Genomic DNA, 17,548 nt, shown 5'->3' on the forward strand with positions numbered 1-17,548 from the left:
TTTCAAGTACGGTGTTGTGACTGGTGTTGGTGTTGGGCAATTCCAAGCAAAATTTGACATTTTCCAAAAATTTAGATTGGCTCTCTTTCATATCTGGATCAGTTTTTTCTATCAAAACTCATGTGGAATTTCATAAATACAAAAGGGGAACATAATTAGCCACATTTTTTTTCTTTAATATGCATCTCCTTATAGGAGAATCCAAACCATAAAAGAAATTCTATACATGGGACTACATATATTGTTTTTTACTTATTTTCAATTTAACAGAAAACTATTGCTTGTTTTGTAAAATTTTATTTTGGATAATCTGAAGGTCATCATTTTACATCATATCAAATGAAAATTTTGAAATTTAAGTTCATTTAACATAGCCTGTGTGTGGATATTTCTGATATCACTCTGTAACCGTCACTCCGTAACCGGGTATGGGTTTACATTTAAAGTCGTAATTAATGAAATAATACACCAAATTTTTAATCTAATGCAGCATATTAAAGCTAGAACAACATAGAATCCAATCAATAAATCAAAATTGTTTGTATTTGAGTTTGAGCAATATGTTTTCTCCTCAAATATGCATGTCTATTTTGCGTCACTCCGTAACCATGTTTATGAATATTCATATCTCATTAATTCAGTGGATCAAAATAACAAATGTTATTATTTTGAAAAGTGGGTTTCAGCAACTACTGTCGGGTACCATTTCTTTGCAAATAACTATTCAAATATGGGTGATATCTTTGTTTGAATGCAAAAAAATTGTTTCTGAGTGTCACTCCGTTACCTTGGAACTGTCGTGTTGTTACAACACTAACACCAAATTTCAACACCGTACTTGAAATCACCCACTGTGTTGGGGCTGCCGTACCTCAAGTGATGTTCGTGCAGGCTCCACTCCACCTACACGAACATCAAGGTCCAAAACTCGCTCTGATACTCCGAGCGGGAAAAAATGCATATTTATTGTCAAAATTATAGGCCTACGTCGAAACGGCATCAAAAAAAAAAAGCTTAATTTCTTACTTTACACCCAAATTTCACTCCATATCCATCTTCCAGTTAGCCTCAAAATTAGAGCCAACATCGAGTTCCTCACGCATGAGCGAGGGTCTGAGCTCGGACCCTCGCGCATGCAATGTTTTGAATATATATATAAACACACATACACAACTAAAACCACACTCAGTCACACTTCATCCCCCCAATAAGCAACGCATTAGAAGAATGAAAAGGAGAGAGAGAGAATTAATAAGGCCATGCGCTTCATGTTGGGCCCACAAATAGGTGGTATCGTTACATTTGCGCGACAAGTACATAACTGATTAATGGTATAAAACTTTAAATACTTGTGCTACATGGGCATATTTGGTATCACATTAAAGGTAATCTTTATACCAATTACTTTAAAGAAAAAGAAATACCTGAGATTACTTCATTTAACAGTAATTAGCAATTATGAAACATCAATTGGCCATTTTTGCATGGTGGAAGATGAGGGGAGCATAATTTTTTATTTCATTAAGAAACTAAATATATAAATCACAGTACCTAAAAATTTAATAGTTTTTTGGCTCACTGGCTTATTCTTTAGTAATAAGTGAATCAAATTTGAAGTTTAAATGATACCTAATTAAGCTAATTAGTATAATGTGCATGCGATGTTTTGAAATCGGCAGCAAATTATTAATACGTGTGAGGAACTCGATGTTGGCTCTAAATCACCAATTTTGAGGCTAACCAGAGGATGGATATGAAGTGAAATTAGGGTGTAAAGAAAGACAAGTAATTAATATAATGCGCACGCGATGTTTGGAAATCGGCAGCGAATCAGTTAAACGTGTGAGGAACTCGATGTTGGCTCTAAAGTCAAAATCACCAATTTTGAGACTAACCGGAGGATGGAAATTGAGAAAAGTTAGGATGAAAAGTAAAAAAAATAACTTCTTATTCTTGTTAAAGGACAAGTCCATCCCAACAAAAAGTTGATTTGAATATAAAAATATAAAGAGAAAAATCCAACAAGCATAACACTGAAAATTTCATCAAAATCGGATGTAAAATAAGAAAGTTATGACATTTTAAAGTTTCACTCAATTTCACAAAACAGTTATTTGCACATCCTGGCTGGTATGCAAATGAGGAGACTATGACGTCATCCACTCACTATTTCTTTTGTATTTTATTATATGAAATATTCTAATTTTCTCCTCATTGTCAAGTGATATAACGATTAATTCCTCCCTGAACATGTGGAATTAGCATTGTTTGATACTATATGGTTCAGTCAAGTTGGTCCTTATTGTCAAATCTATAAAAAATGAAATATTGTATAATTCAAACAATAAAAAACAAAAGAAATTGTGAGTGATGGACATTATCGACTGACTCACCTACATGTAGTTGTGCATATCACCGTTTTGTGAAAAATAAGCACAACTATAAAATGTCATAACTTTCTCATTTTACATCCGATTTCGATGAAATTTTCAGCACTATGCTAGTTTGATTTTTCTCTATTTATTCAAGTCAGCATTTTCCTGGGGTGGACTTGACCTTTAAGCTAGTTTCGATGTAGGATTTTTACAATAAATATGCATTTTTTCCCACCTTTTCCGTAACGTGTACAGCTGGCAGCCGTCTGTTTCAAGGAGTATTTAAACATTTTTTTTTTTAATTTCTCCTCGTACACAGATGGCTCGCTATCGTGCAGCCACCATTAGGGGGTAAACAATGCAAAATCCCCCAAACGGGGCTCATCCTCATCGATTTTTGTCTTTATTTCATAAAAACATAAAAAAGAACTGGACCAAAATAAAAATTATTAGACCATATGCCTCCGTTTTGGCCTGAAATGCACCAAAACGGGGAAAAATAAATTTAATAGGGGGAAAAAACAGTGACTTACTTCGGCTGTCGCGCAACTTCACTTCCCTGTTTTATCTGAACTTAATACATAAACATATACCGGGTGTGGCCATTGAACCCCTGTACAGATCGAGCTAGAACTTCGGTCTCTGACTCTGTATTGGAGCCAACGGAGTTCAGCGGAACAACCAACTACCGAAGCTTTTTTGTTTTAGTTTTTGGTCTAGTAGTAACGTACCTAGCCTGGAGGCTCCCGGAGAGTAAAAATCAGTCTACTGTACGTAGGCTTATTCCCAATGGAGCCTGGGCCGGGAGATCATTCCTCTCTGTAGAGGCTAGGATTTCCCACAGTGAAAGTAGATCTAAATCACAGATTGTATAAATCGTTTTGAGCCCAAACTAACGTAAATGGGCCAAAACAATATTTACCCCCCGAATTTGATATTTTTGATTATTTTTTTGTCAATAAATAGTAAGAAATTTAAAGAAATTTAAGAGCATGAGAGTTCACTTACCCAGTCTGTTTTGGTCGCCATCTTGTTTTTGTTATCAATACCTAGATACCACACGCATGTATAGCTGCCAACTTAGATTAAAAAAATACTTGCATTGGCCGAAAAATATTATGTATCGTAAAATACTTGCATTGGTCGATAAATATCATAAAGCAATTTTATGATATTTATCGACCGATGCAAGTATTTTTTAAATCTAAATGGGTAGCTATACACGCGTGTGGTATCTAGGTATCTATAACAAAGACTTCAAGATGGCGACCAAAACAGACTGGGTAAGTGAACACTCGTGCTCTTAAATTTCTTTAAATTTCTTACTATTTAATGAAAAAAATTAATCAAAAATATCAAATTCAGGGGGAAATATTCTTTTGGCCCACTTACGTTAGTTTGGGCTCAAAACGATTTATACAATCTGTGATTTAGATCTACTTTCACCGTGGGAAATCCTAGCCTCTACAGAGAGGAATGATCTCCCGGCCCAGGCTCCATGGGCAGTAAGCCTACGTACAGTTGACTGAATTTTACTCTCCTGGGGCCCGTTTCTCAACACCTGGACAAGTTAGTCACATCTTTATCCACTAACCACGGAGTTAATTACAATCTTACTCCAATCTAGTAAGAAACCCGTTTCACGAAAGGCTTCCTAACTAGAATACCTTGATATCGATACAATCGGTAAAAAGAGCAGACGAGACGTAGCCTTAGTCACAAAATAGCATAATTTTCAAAAAGAAAAATTATGACAAAATTGCAAATATTGTGATAAATTTGGAAATACAACTTTTCAAAATAATAGCGCAGGTAAATTATGCATCATACATACTCAAACCATGAAGACTGAAGCATTCAATTGCTGAGAAAATCAAATTATGAACAATTAATTTCATGACTAAAAATCACATGTGGACGTCGAGATGGGTACCCCCGGGATATCAAATTTTAATAGTTTACGAAAGTAAACCATAACGGTTTTCTTTGTAAAATTATGATAATTATACGGTCTTTTACGATTCCAAACATCATCAAAATATAGTTTAACAATATCTTTTTAAATCTTTGATACCGAATCATAAAATTGACAAATTATATGCATAAATTAGAGATAGAATTTATCCAGATGTTAATAGGGGTCTGAAAACGACAAATACGAGTCAAGTTATGGATGGCCTGACGTGGTTGAATCTTTATCGATTAAATTGTTTTACTATTTCAAAGTGAATGGCTTTGTGGCGTTTTACCAACAGTTTTTATAGTTTCTTTGTATTACAATTATCATTGAATGCATTATCCCACTTGTTTTGTGATGTAATTTCAACCTCTATGATTGATTACGTAAGATTATAATTTTCAAATTTCCAGGCACTTATGCATGTCATAGTCTACCCACTTGATATCACTACGTCATCAAGAAAGAAGTTGACAGGTTCGGAGGTGTCATAAATATTTAGTAAGGTTGTTGACCCCGATCTTGGCAAAGAGGGCTTCGTGAAACAGTTAGCGGACAAGTCGCTCACTATCTCCGATCTAGTCAAGAAGTTAGACTTATGACGGTGTTGAGAAACGGGCCCCAGGAGCCTCCAGGCTAAACGTACCGGTACCCCAGGGGTCACTCTCCACATGGCCTGCTACGCACTCGTGTCCAGAAAAAGCGTCGAAAAGGGTCCCGTTTTAGGCACTCAGGCGTCGTCGACAAAAAGGGTTGCATTTCAGCACAATTCGCTGGTAAATTGCCTATTAGGGTAGCCTTTTCTCTCTCACGCCATTTAGGGTTGCTAATTTGGTTACGAAGATTATGCCATTTAGGGGTGCAAATTTGAGGGTTGAAAATTTGGGCAAATTTGAGGAGGCCCAGGAGCAGATCTAAGCCATAAACACCATGAAGGACGTGATTTTAAGGGATACAATGTAATTCTCGCAAACGCCCGCCAGCGCAGCACTTACATGACTTATGAGTGTTACCCCAGTACAGTCCTCGGATCGCTAGTCTACTAGGCAGCACGCGTTACCTATACCACACGCCCACAGAGGATGATATGCTATTTTGTTCCAGGCCTGTTTGAAGCGACTATGCTTGGCTTGCAAGGATGCAAACAAATGAATATGATTAATGTAACGTTATGTATTTTTCAACACGTATGGGTATGGATTCCATTTTTTAAAGTTTTGATAAAAATTAGTAAAACGAATGATAAGTGATGCATGTGAAGGTAAGCAACTTTTTTCACTTGCATTAATTAATTTAGCCCATTTTAGGCAAAAAAATGGCTATTCAAAGTGGCAAAGAGAATTAAGTGTCCTTGACAGTAATCGTGTGGGCCTTTAATACTTTCAATAACTTCAAAAACTGGAATTTATACCTGTTGTATACCATACTTGTATTAATTTAACATCAGTCATCAGTATGGTTATGGTATCAAATTAATCGATTTCGATGTTTACGCCACTTAAGTTAGGGTATCAAATTAGATTAAATAAATTTGCAACCCTAAACGGCGTAACCCATGAGAAAAGCCACCCTAAACGGCGTAACCCATGAGAAAAGCCACCCTAAATGGCGTGAACAGGGAAATCCTCTATTAGAGGATTTCCCTGTTCACGCCCACTCACATGTATTGCGAGGTTAGTATTAGTACTATACTAACCTCGCACCACTCATCCTACGAACGAGGTTATAATATAACCTCGTTCTCGTGTGTATACACTAGCATGGCCAAAAAAAGCATCGACTATTTTCCTCCTCTTCCCTCACCCAAACATCATGACCTTATCGAACTAGATCAAGTGTGATACTTGACATAAATTTATATAACAAATATGAACTAATTGCTGAAAATAATATGAAAAATGACTAAAAACTCACCGATTTTTCCACCTCCGGTGACCGTCACTACTCTTGGTTCGTTCAATGGTGTTTGATCATGACAAATCGAAAAAGAAAAAAATATCACGAAGCCATAGAGGTTCATCCACCCGGATGGATGAAACACTACTCGTGATGCATTCTGGTAAACATGTCTCGATAGCCTCGACAGATTGGCAATTTTGTTTCGTCTAGATAAACATGTTTAAAGAATAAAAAAGTCCAAAAACTATAAATGGCTATTTTGGGGGGCTTATCTATAATATTTCTAGTACTGTATCCAGAGCATCATTTGTCTGTTTTCCTCTTCCCTTACCCTTTCTTTCTTTTTTCTTTTGAGCGTAAATTAATTCTTTTGATTTTTTAATTCTTACTTTTTTCTCAGTCTTTTTTTTTTTTTTTTTTTTTCTTAAGGGGAACTCTCCCCTCCTCCTGAAATTTAAGGGGTATTGAATGTGTACCCCCCCCCCCTCCGCCGCCTGTGACAACAATAATTCTTGTGTAAAAAAAAAATAGTGAACAAAATATTGAGTGTCAGGCAGTGGCGTACCCAGGATTTTCCAAAGGGGGGGGGGGGCAAATTCGTCCACCAAAAAATTTGAAAAAAAAAAAAAAAAAAAAAAAAAGGTCTTCAAGTTCAAAAGAGGGGGCCACTTGTGGCTCGTCAGGGATCAGTTGTGACTCGTCAGGGGGGCAGGGGTACGTCCCTTGCATGAGTTGTGACTCGTCAGGGGGTGCAGTGTGCCCTCCCTGCCCCTTAGGTACGTTAGTGGTGTCAGGTGAGAAAAAGACTACAGTCCCCGGATCGCGGAGCTTCCTATTATTATGCTTCACCGGAAACAGGTAGGAGCTTATTGTAACCAGCTCTGTGGTTGCCACTGTTCAGTGGCTAGCTTTCTTTTATTCAGCACAAGAGGGCGTGCTGAAATACTTACGTAGGAGACTATGGACCAGACGAGAATAAGGAAAAATTTCCTTATGATTTTACCCGATTTAGAAAGAAATCTTCAATTGAAGGACGATATTTGACTCATTGGGCATTGGAATCCTGTTTAAGTAGAACCAAAATCTGCATTTGGGTCAACACAAGAATTGGTAAGTCAGACTCTTTTACTTCGCGCGTTCCTACATAGAAATGACAGTGTTATAGCGGCACTGGTCTCAGATCAGTCCCACCCCGTACATTTTTCTGTATGGCGAATGGTCGGGGTGAACCAGTGCCTCGCATCACGAACCGCGTTTGGCAGTGGATTTCTAAGTAGTGGGTCGCGCGTGCTGGGATCTCACTTCTTGGGTCCACAACACACGACTTCTATGGCTTGATTTTTCTGTGCGCGGCGGCATGTAATGAACCCTTGGGTGGTTCACGCCATTTATGATTTAGGGTGGCTTTTCTCATGGGTTACGCCGTTTAGGGTTGCAAATTTATTTAATGCAGTTACGCCATTTAGGGTACATTTCTGAGGTTGTTGGACACGGGTGGGTAGCAGTCACGAACCGCGTTTGGCAGTGGATTTCTAAGTAGTGGGTCGCGCGTGCTGGGATCTCACTTCTTGGGTCCACAACACACGACTTCTATGGCTTGATTTTTCTGTGCGCGGCGGCATGTAATGAACCCTTGGGTGGTTCACGCCATTTATGATTTAGGGTGGCTTTTCTCATGGGTTACGCCGTTTAGGGTTGCAAATTTATTTAATGCAGTTACGCCATTTAGGGTACATTTCTGAGGTTGTTGGACACGGGTGGGTAGCAGTCCATGTGGAGAGTGACCCCCCCCCGGGACCGGTAGTCTACAGGGGCCGCGGAACGGTTTTCAAAGTGGGGGGGCTGAGCCAAAAGTGGGGGGGCTGACCATGCTAAAAATCACAATCATCATATGGTCATTTTTACGTTTTTGTATACGGTTTTGGAAAAAAGCCCCCCCCCCCGGCCCCTGGTCTACTACTAACAGTACCGGGTACCGGTACCTCGAGCGAAGTTCGTGCAGGCTCCACTCCACTTCACTACCGCTAAAAATTCGGGTAGGTGAAGCGTAGTGTAGCGGTAGTGAAGTGGAGTGGAGCCTGCACGAACTTCGCTCGAGGTACGGCCTACGGGTACCGGTAACAACATTACTAGTCTAACTGTAGTCTGTTAGTGTTACCTTTCCAACCAAAATGTCCATGGTGTGTTGAGTGGAACACCTTTATCCTGAGCATCTACACAATCTGCTAAACCTTCAAAAGAGACAGTTCTTTGAACTTGTCGCTCTGTCGTAGAACAGCCGGAATCATCGGATGCTGCCATCTTGCACAGTCAATCAGTCGTCGTCGTCTAGCTCAATCCAGCGCTAGCGCGTTATTATGGTATACATCTCTATGATAGTAGCCCTCAAAATATCAATCTGAAATATGGTGTCCGTGAGTGATATTTATCACAAATGTACACCTAGGGGGGAGGGTGCCGGTGACAAATTACATTGAGAAGAGAGGGAGGGGATGTTAAGAACAAAAAGAAGAAGAAGAAAAAAAAAAAAAAGAAGATACTTGAACAGAAGAAGTTCAAAGAAGAAGAATAGTATAGGCCTATATACGTACTACTTGTGAGACATGTTATATAGTCTGAACTAGCTGTTTCTAACTTTATCTAACAAAATTCGATGTTTTGAGACAGGTGTCCGAAAGTTTTTTTGTATTTAAATGATGTTTTATTGGTCACTTCACGGCACATTCCTTGTTGAACAAATACAAATGATACATTATTAGAAATTACATAACAGTTACCATAAGTGGATAACCACTGTATCATGTCTCGCCACCATGACCTGCGTTCGTGGACACTCCTTTTGTTATTTCGAATAGCTATAAATTTTCTATTTTATACGATCTAGTTAACAAATCAACACAATCAGACACTGTTTGTGTACATGATTTACATCTACTAAGATGAATTGATTTCTTTGCAATAACACAGTGGCGTACCTGTCATATTTCGTCGGGGGGGGGGGGGGGCAAGCGACAAGGATGAGCAAGGTGGGGGTAGTATAGGCATATGCGAAAAGGCACAATTTTTTCAAGCGGGGGATGATAATCATTGCCCAAATAACAACTTCACAATTTTTAATTTTCGAGCGAGCGAACATTTTTTTAAATTATCATTTAGCCTTTTTACATGGTGTGCAAAGTGCAGAAATTATACATTCGGTCATAAAATTACCAATGCACGAGGATATTTGGGCACCTCGCAGTCGTTACCCTGCATTTCGGCAGCCCCCCCCCCCCCATACACTTTTGGATGTGTAGGTCTGGAAGTGGCACTGAAGGTGCGAAAGGTTCCCTGGGGGGTGCCCAATAAAACAGTTGGGATCTTGCTAATACTGATATTTTGCTATCGGGCAATTGCACTTTATTGGTGAAAATTCTTCTTCTTTTTATATCATTCCAGAAATGAAATGTATTTGGATCGTCATCGGTATATTTCTAATCAAGTGGTAATTGCAATGTTTATATTAAAATAATTATTTTATTCCTCTTTGAAGGTGTTTACATTATGTTCCAAATTCTGCTTATTTGGAGACGTTATAAAAGAGGTATTTGACATTGAAATAATTAAGCTGTATTCATGTATTGATTTGCGTTTGTTTTATTTCCATAATATATGCACAGTTAAAACAAAAATATATGCATCCACTCACTCATTAAAAATAAATATGAATGTGAAAAAATATTCGACAGTAACATGATATATCACAAGATATAGGAAAAATCACTCACTGACAGGAATGTCAGAAGGTTGAGGGAATTGAGAAAGATAGATAGGCGGACGAAGGGATTGGGTACATAATGATAGAAAAGGGGAACGGTAATAACCAGTGGAATATGGAAATATTGTATATTAAAAGAAATCATAGCAAGACAGTTTATTGCAGCTGGAATTAGGAAGAACTTGTAACTCTGATAATACAGGCAACTTGTTTAATGGACAAAACAGTTTCAGCAGACAGCATTATTGTATAATAAAACTCTTTAATCATTATCTCCCAGAGCCAAAAAACAAGGAAACGAAAACATGTACCGTATGTGTGATAATTATAAGTTTTTAGAGAAAATTTGGTTAGTAAATGCTCCTCTGAGCTATTCTTTTACGTTTTTATTCCTATAGTCAAAGAATGAAATGCTTTATTTTTGTTTCTTTTTTTGCATTTGTTTTATCTGTAAATTTTTAAGGACCAATTTAACACAAATGCATGTTGACTTGTGTGTTTATTCATAACACCCTTATCATCACTTATGTGACAAAAAGAATATCTTATTGTGAGTCTTGTATTTTTATAATAATTTTCTTATTATTTTTTCTCAACTGGCTTAGAAACGCCCCCCCCCCCCCAAAAAAAAAAAAAAAAAAAAAAAAATCCAAACCAAGATTCTGCCGGCGGTGACCTCATCAATTGAAAAAAAAAAGATACTGGAATGCACCATTAAAGATGGGAATCTTCCTACAATAGAGTTGCATGTTTGTACATAATACCAACCAAAATATTTTTTCAATTACATTGACAGTTGCTTTGCTAGGAAAGTTCTATCAGCATGATCAGTGCAAGGACAACAAAGGCGCAAATTGACAATTGTATGGAAACATGCGAGTTATCCTCAATCCAGGGGGAGGTTAAGTCCAATGTCTTTTGTTAACTGCATCATGGTTTATTACGCAGTGATTAATAGATGAGGTCACTGACAGAATCTTGGTTTGGAGGATTTGTTGTGGGCGTATCTAAGTCAGCTAAAGAAAAATAACAGAAAAGTATCAAATGAGGGAGTCGGTGCAATATAATGTTAACCCACACATATAGGCGGATCCAGCTTTTGGCGAAGGGGGGGGGGGCGCACTGCCAAGCGGCGCACATATTTTTGCACTTCACCGGCGCCATAAAAGAAAATGTTGAAAAAGGGGTAAAGTCTGACCCTGTCAAATGCTCTTTTCAAAATGTAGGATTTCTAGTCATGCCATTTTGCATGACCACACGCAGATAATATTTCCGAGGGGGGCAAGACTCGAACTTATTTAAAAAAATAAAATAAAAACGATAGAGTAAACGGACCGAGCTGCTCAATGGGGTGATTATTTTTTTACAAGTGCAATAAACGTATTTGGTGCACATCTCACATTTGCACATTTTCATAGTTTTCATTAAATGTTAAGGGAAAAAAAAGTATTTTCACAACAGCTGATCGGGAATTTGCCCCCCAATCCCCCTTGCTGCGTACGACCATTCCCTGAAGTCCACTTAAACATATCTCATTATAACAAAAAATATACTTCAATTTCAACATATAATCTTTCTAAAACATATATAGAGAGAGATTGAAAAACTTATTAAAGAAAGAAACAAGCAAAAAGTAACACAAATTATGCATGTTATGTGCGATTATAAAATCTCGTGAACTAACCCTTTTATTGCGATGAGGCCAATCTCAATATTAATATACAAAAGTATATACTTTTGTATATTAATATTGAGATACAAGCTAAGTGTTTTTTTACTATAATATATATACACAGGGGCGTCGATCCTTTTTTTCAAATTGGGGGGGGGGGGGCAAAATCATGAATCAACTTTCCAAAGGCGCTCGATCACACCAAACAAACAATCTCACACACACACATATGCATATATATATATGTATTTATTTATATGACTCATGAGATAGAGACACATATCTCACCAACAAATTAATGCGAGCGCGAGCTGAATTTTTTTAGTATACTGACCTGAAAACAGGAAAAGGGTGCCTGTTTAGGACTGTTTGTAATAACTCATGAGGAGGATACATATCTCACTACACAGTTAATGCGAGTGCCGAGGGCGAGCTGAAATTTCTTTATATTCTGACCAGAAAGCTTGATATTCTAAGCATTTTTGGTACCAATGATTAAGATGGGTAACTAAAAAAACAATAGATGCGAGCGCGAAGCGCGAGCTTAAAATTTTGATATTTCGATCTGAAAAAAAATGACAGTTTAATGGACGTTTTTAATAAAGAACAAGATTATATCCAACAAAAAAAAAAATATTGCAAATCGAAGCGGGAGTTCTTTTGAGGTTTATAACTGAAAACGGGACATTCTATTCATCTATTTAATCATGAAAAGTATGGGGTTTTGCTACAGAAATTATGCGAGCGCGAAGCGCGAGCTGAAAATTTTTATATTCCAATCTGAAAAGCGGACAATTTGAGCATGATTTTAAATAAATAAAGAACGAGTTGTGGAGCTCAATCTCGCTTGCTGATTTCTGTGTAACATCATTATACCATCTCATTTTATTTTTGCACATGCAGAATCATTGGGGGGGGGGGGGGCGAAACGATATGTTTGCCCCCCAATATTTTCATTGGTGGGGCGATCGCCCCCTGCCCCCCCCCCTGGATCGACGCCTCTGTATATACAATGATACTACATCATGAATCATTTGGAATACATCACCAATCCAGGTTTATATATTATCATTCAATTTTCATGTACATGATGTATAGGCCTATATACATAATTTGGTATTTATATATATATTGTGATGCTTTTCACTAAATATAATGCAATTTGTAATTCTTGACCGGCGCCGATTTAAATTTAGGTGGCGCCGGTTAAGAAAAGGCAGCGTCGATTTGTCTTGACCGGCGCCGATTTAGAACAAGTAGTGCTGATTATTTTTACCGACGTCACGTAAGATTCAGGCAGCGGCAATTCATAATCGACTGGCGCCGATTTAGAACCAGGAGGCGCCGATTATTCTTGATTGGCGCCGATTTTTAACCAGGTGGTGCTGATTATTCTTGTCTGGAGCCGATTTAGATATATACATGGCGCTGATTATCCTTGATCGGCGCCGGTTAAGAACTCAGGCAGCGCCGATTTTTCTTTACCGGCGCCGATTTATAACCAGACAACGCCGATTTAGATTTAGGTGGCGCTGATTATTCTTGATTGGCGCCAGTTATAATTTATGCAGGCAGCGCACTGCTGATTATTTTCAACCGGTGAAGTTGTTGGGAAAAGGGTAGTTAAAAGAAAAGATAAGGAAGATGATATGATTGTGCTTTGCTGGGGGATAGTCTTTCCTTTACTGTTGCTAATATTATATCAGTGTATAATTTTTTTAAGCGGCGACTTTTCTTTTCTTTCCTTTCCTTAATTTTTATTTTTTTTCAAGCGGCGCCTTTTCTTTCTTTTACTTTTTTTTTTTTTTTTGAGCGGCGCCTTCAAATATTAGGGCGGGGGGACGCGCGCCCCCTGTGCCCCCCTGGATCCGCCATACTGCCACACCTTTGTGAAAAATGATTAGCATTTACACCATCCTGAATCACTGCTCTATAATACATGAATGTCATCTTCAACTTCAATCAATAAGTGGGTCTATTATTGTAAAGCATCTTTTTGCCTTGAAAAAAATCACATCTTCTCAGCAGGAATATAATGCTAAGCCACACTTTTCAAGATGGCGACCACCATGGCAGCAGACAGCAGGGTGTCTGAAACAGACTTAGATGAGGACAGTGAGCACACTGTTTCATTTGAAGACATTGGTGATTCTGATTCATCATATAACCTTCACTCTTCTGAAAGTTATGAGAGTGGAGACGAGGAAAGCATCAACAAATAATAAAGCATTTCATGAGTAATTTTTGCTAGTTTTTGTACTTTTGGGGTTAGCACTATTTTAATGCTATGTTTATCAATCATGACATTTTCTGCTAGTTTTATCTCGTTGTTGAACTTAACCGGAAAATACCACAATAATTGATTTCAGGAGCATTTTGGCATTGTGCCTATGATATAAAAGAAAATCAACCAACATTCGTAGTCTGCAATAACACCTTAAAGGTCAATTTAGTGGGTTAGCACTTTATTCATGCTGACTTTCACTACAGTATCATTTTTTAGGAGGTATTGGATACAACAACTTGGGAGGAAGACCTAAAGACCAAAGCATTTATTATGCATTAAGAAGTTTCAATGTTAGAAAAAAATTATGACTTTGCTGACCTTTCTATGACTATAGTATCAATATGCTTGGATATTTACTTTTTTTCTTCATGAATCTTACAGGGATAGACCAGGAGCGGAACAGAAATTATAATTGCCTTAAAACTATATACGTAACTGGATTTACTTTGAATGAAATGTAATTTTGTAATGCATAAAGTTATTTCACAACCATATCTTGGGGAAAAAAACTGACAATAGAGATTGATTACTGAAAAGTTGTGTTTAAAAAAAATGATTCATCTCAATACCTCAAATTTCCTACGGTAACATGATTAAAAAGAGGACAATTCTCTGTAATTTAGTGTTCAATAAAAATAAATGAACGAGCCAATACTAATTCTTTTTTTGAAACATCATCTATTTTGAAGTCTAAACGTGCTTACTGGACGCTCATAATTTTCTGCTACCAATAGATCATAAAAAATGTTTTACTTTTTATTTTGTTTAGCTGTACCACTTCAACAGAAAAAATAATATTTGATAGCTGTTCTTAAATGAGTCCGTATATGATATTTTCGAAAAAAATGTATTAAAAAATGAAAAATACATTCCTCGTAATCTAAAATAGTCTATCTTTTCATTTCATCCCATTGTCTTAAAATGCATTATTCAGTAAGGATGCCATTAAAAACAATTTTTTTTTACAAAACAGTTTTCGAAGAAGATCATATCTCGAGTAACTTTTAGTTGTTCATTGTTCCAGATGATGTGTAACTTCGTATTCCTCTCTGTTTCTGAAATTAAGAGAATCCAAACAAAAATAGTTTATAAAATGATGAATATCCATGCTCAACATTTTATGACCATATAGTAACAGATGAATACAAATAATCCCCCGTTCTTATTAAGATAATATTGAGGAATTTGAATCCATCCTTGTTTATCCACTTCTTTAATTCTCTCGGCTATCCAAAATAACTTCTGAATGCACATCTATCTTAATTCCTCCGTTTGATAGATTCTGGATCATGACAATTCATATTTGTAGGGTCCATTCCAGATGAAACTGAAAAACACCCTCTCTAACATTTTAAGAAACCAATCTGGTAAAAGAGTGGATGAAAATAGATAAATGAATTTTGAAAGTATAAGTTATGATAAACATTTTGATGAACACTACGACTGCAGTTTTATTTTAGTCTATGATGTGTGTTTTTGAAGTTAAATCATAGGCCTAAGACGTGTTTCTCATGAATGTACATCATAGTATTGAACACCTTTTCGTATTCCACACATAGCTTTGTATAGTTTTTCATTGACAAAGAATTAATCCACATTGTGCAGTAATTAAGCTCATAACTTTGTGCACACAGTTTCATCTAATAAAGATACTTTTAAAGTATTATTTTTCTTATTGTTGCCCGTTGGGATGACGTGGTTGTCATCCATAGATATATATTCACTTATTTTATCTCTATGTTGCCATCCGACTGCACCCGTTAAGGGTATCAAAAACACCGATTTTCTTTTTTTTTGAAGGATGGTTTTGAAAGACTGCATGGTCAATGGTCAATCGCGGGGTCAAACGTATATGTAGAGTATGTTTTCCAAACCTTTCTTTTTTTAAGACCAGCCAAAATAATGTGGCGACAACTTGTTTTGGGGCCAAAATGTGTAATGAAGCCCGCGAAAAACTTGTTTAGGGTTGGGAGGGCATAAAATATTTTATTCAAGCTTGAGGCACGAATTAGAGGATAACAGCAGAAAATATATTTAGAAGAACCGTGGTGTCGATTCTGACGGTCGCCTTGTAAAGTAGTGCAGGGTCGCGGGGGGGGGGGGGGGGGCAGTCAAATATATTGCTGTCACACGCGTGACCAAAAAAAAACGCTATAGGGGTGTTTTTTCAGTTTTGGACGCGGGCCGCGCGTGCACTCGTTAAGGGTATAAAAAACACCGATTTTCCAAAAAAGGGGTAGTTTTGAAAGACTGGTCAATGGTCAATCTCAGGATCAAACGTATTGAGGGTATGTTTTTTTTCGAAAGCTTTTTTTAAGACTATAACCAACGTGTTTAGGTATGTTTTTCCCCCAAGCTTTTTCCCGGGGTCATATTCTGGCGACACTTGTTTAAAGGCCAAAATGTGTAAATTGGAAACCCGCGAAAACTTGTTTAGGGGGTTATTTTGCACACAGAGAAAAAAATCGTTTAGGGGGTGTTTGGAAATAATTTGGCCACGCGTTCCACACCACGTACTCTCCATCCAGGAGCCAACATGAACTCTATAGTTAGCTAACGGGGCCGTTTAAAAGTCCCTATCTATAAAAGTCAATATTAAAACTCAGAAATAGAATTAATGTTCAACCTTGCACCCTGCATGGTAGGGCCTTTTGTAAATCTTGTACCTATACGTGAAACGGTGCAAAAGTGCACATTTTTATGAAAATGCTCGTCTGCACCCTAATCCTTCTCTGCACGAGGCTAGGATCCGGACCAGGGTGCCTAAGCATAGGCTAATTGCACGCATTGCGCCCTTAGGCCTGCGCTGCTATAGCTGAGTTGTATACGGTACCCGGGGGGGCCACTTCCATTGACGAGTGGATACCATGCGCGACCAAGGGGTCTCGAAAAGCACCCTAAACACGTATTTTCCATATTCTGAAAATGCACCCCTTAACAAGTAGTTGGCGTCTGAAACCCTACCCTTAACAAGTATTGGAAACAAAACGATACTCTTGGCAAGTATTCCCTGAAATGAACCCCTAAACAAGTACAGCGATATTTTATTGTTATGTCACGGGTCCGTCGGTCGTCCGGTTTTACCTTTACAGTTTACACACCATTTGGTTTAGTACGGCCCCGGCTTCCACACCTCGCGCAAATCGGACTCTAAATACGTAGTGTTGGGGCAAAAAGGACATCCTTTATAAAACATTTTAATTTTGTTTTATCATCCCCGCAAATTTGACCCTAAACACGTAGCTTTCCTAGCGAAATAGATACCCTTTTTTCATTATTTTTGTGTTTTTGACACCCTTATCACGTTACGTACGTAACGTGCCCTATCTTGAAAAAGACATCCTTTTTACGTGTTTTTTTGGTCGCGCATGGTATCCACTCGTCAATGTAAGTGGCCCCCCCGGGATACGGTACTAACCCCTATAGGATTCAATTTTTATTCCCCGTTATTTTTATCCCCGGTGTGTAGCCTGTTCAGCAATGCAATGCTAGAATACATAATGGAGCTATATTGGAGCTAATATAATATTAGCTCCATGAATGTACTCGGCCATGGAGTGCATGGAGGATGTGCATTATGTTGCGTGCGAGAATGACTTGT

Source organism: Lytechinus pictus, chromosome 3 (assembly GCF_037042905.1).
Source record: "Lytechinus pictus isolate F3 Inbred chromosome 3, Lp3.0, whole genome shotgun sequence".
NCBI lineage: Eukaryota > Metazoa > Echinodermata > Echinoidea > Temnopleuroida > Toxopneustidae > Lytechinus > Lytechinus pictus.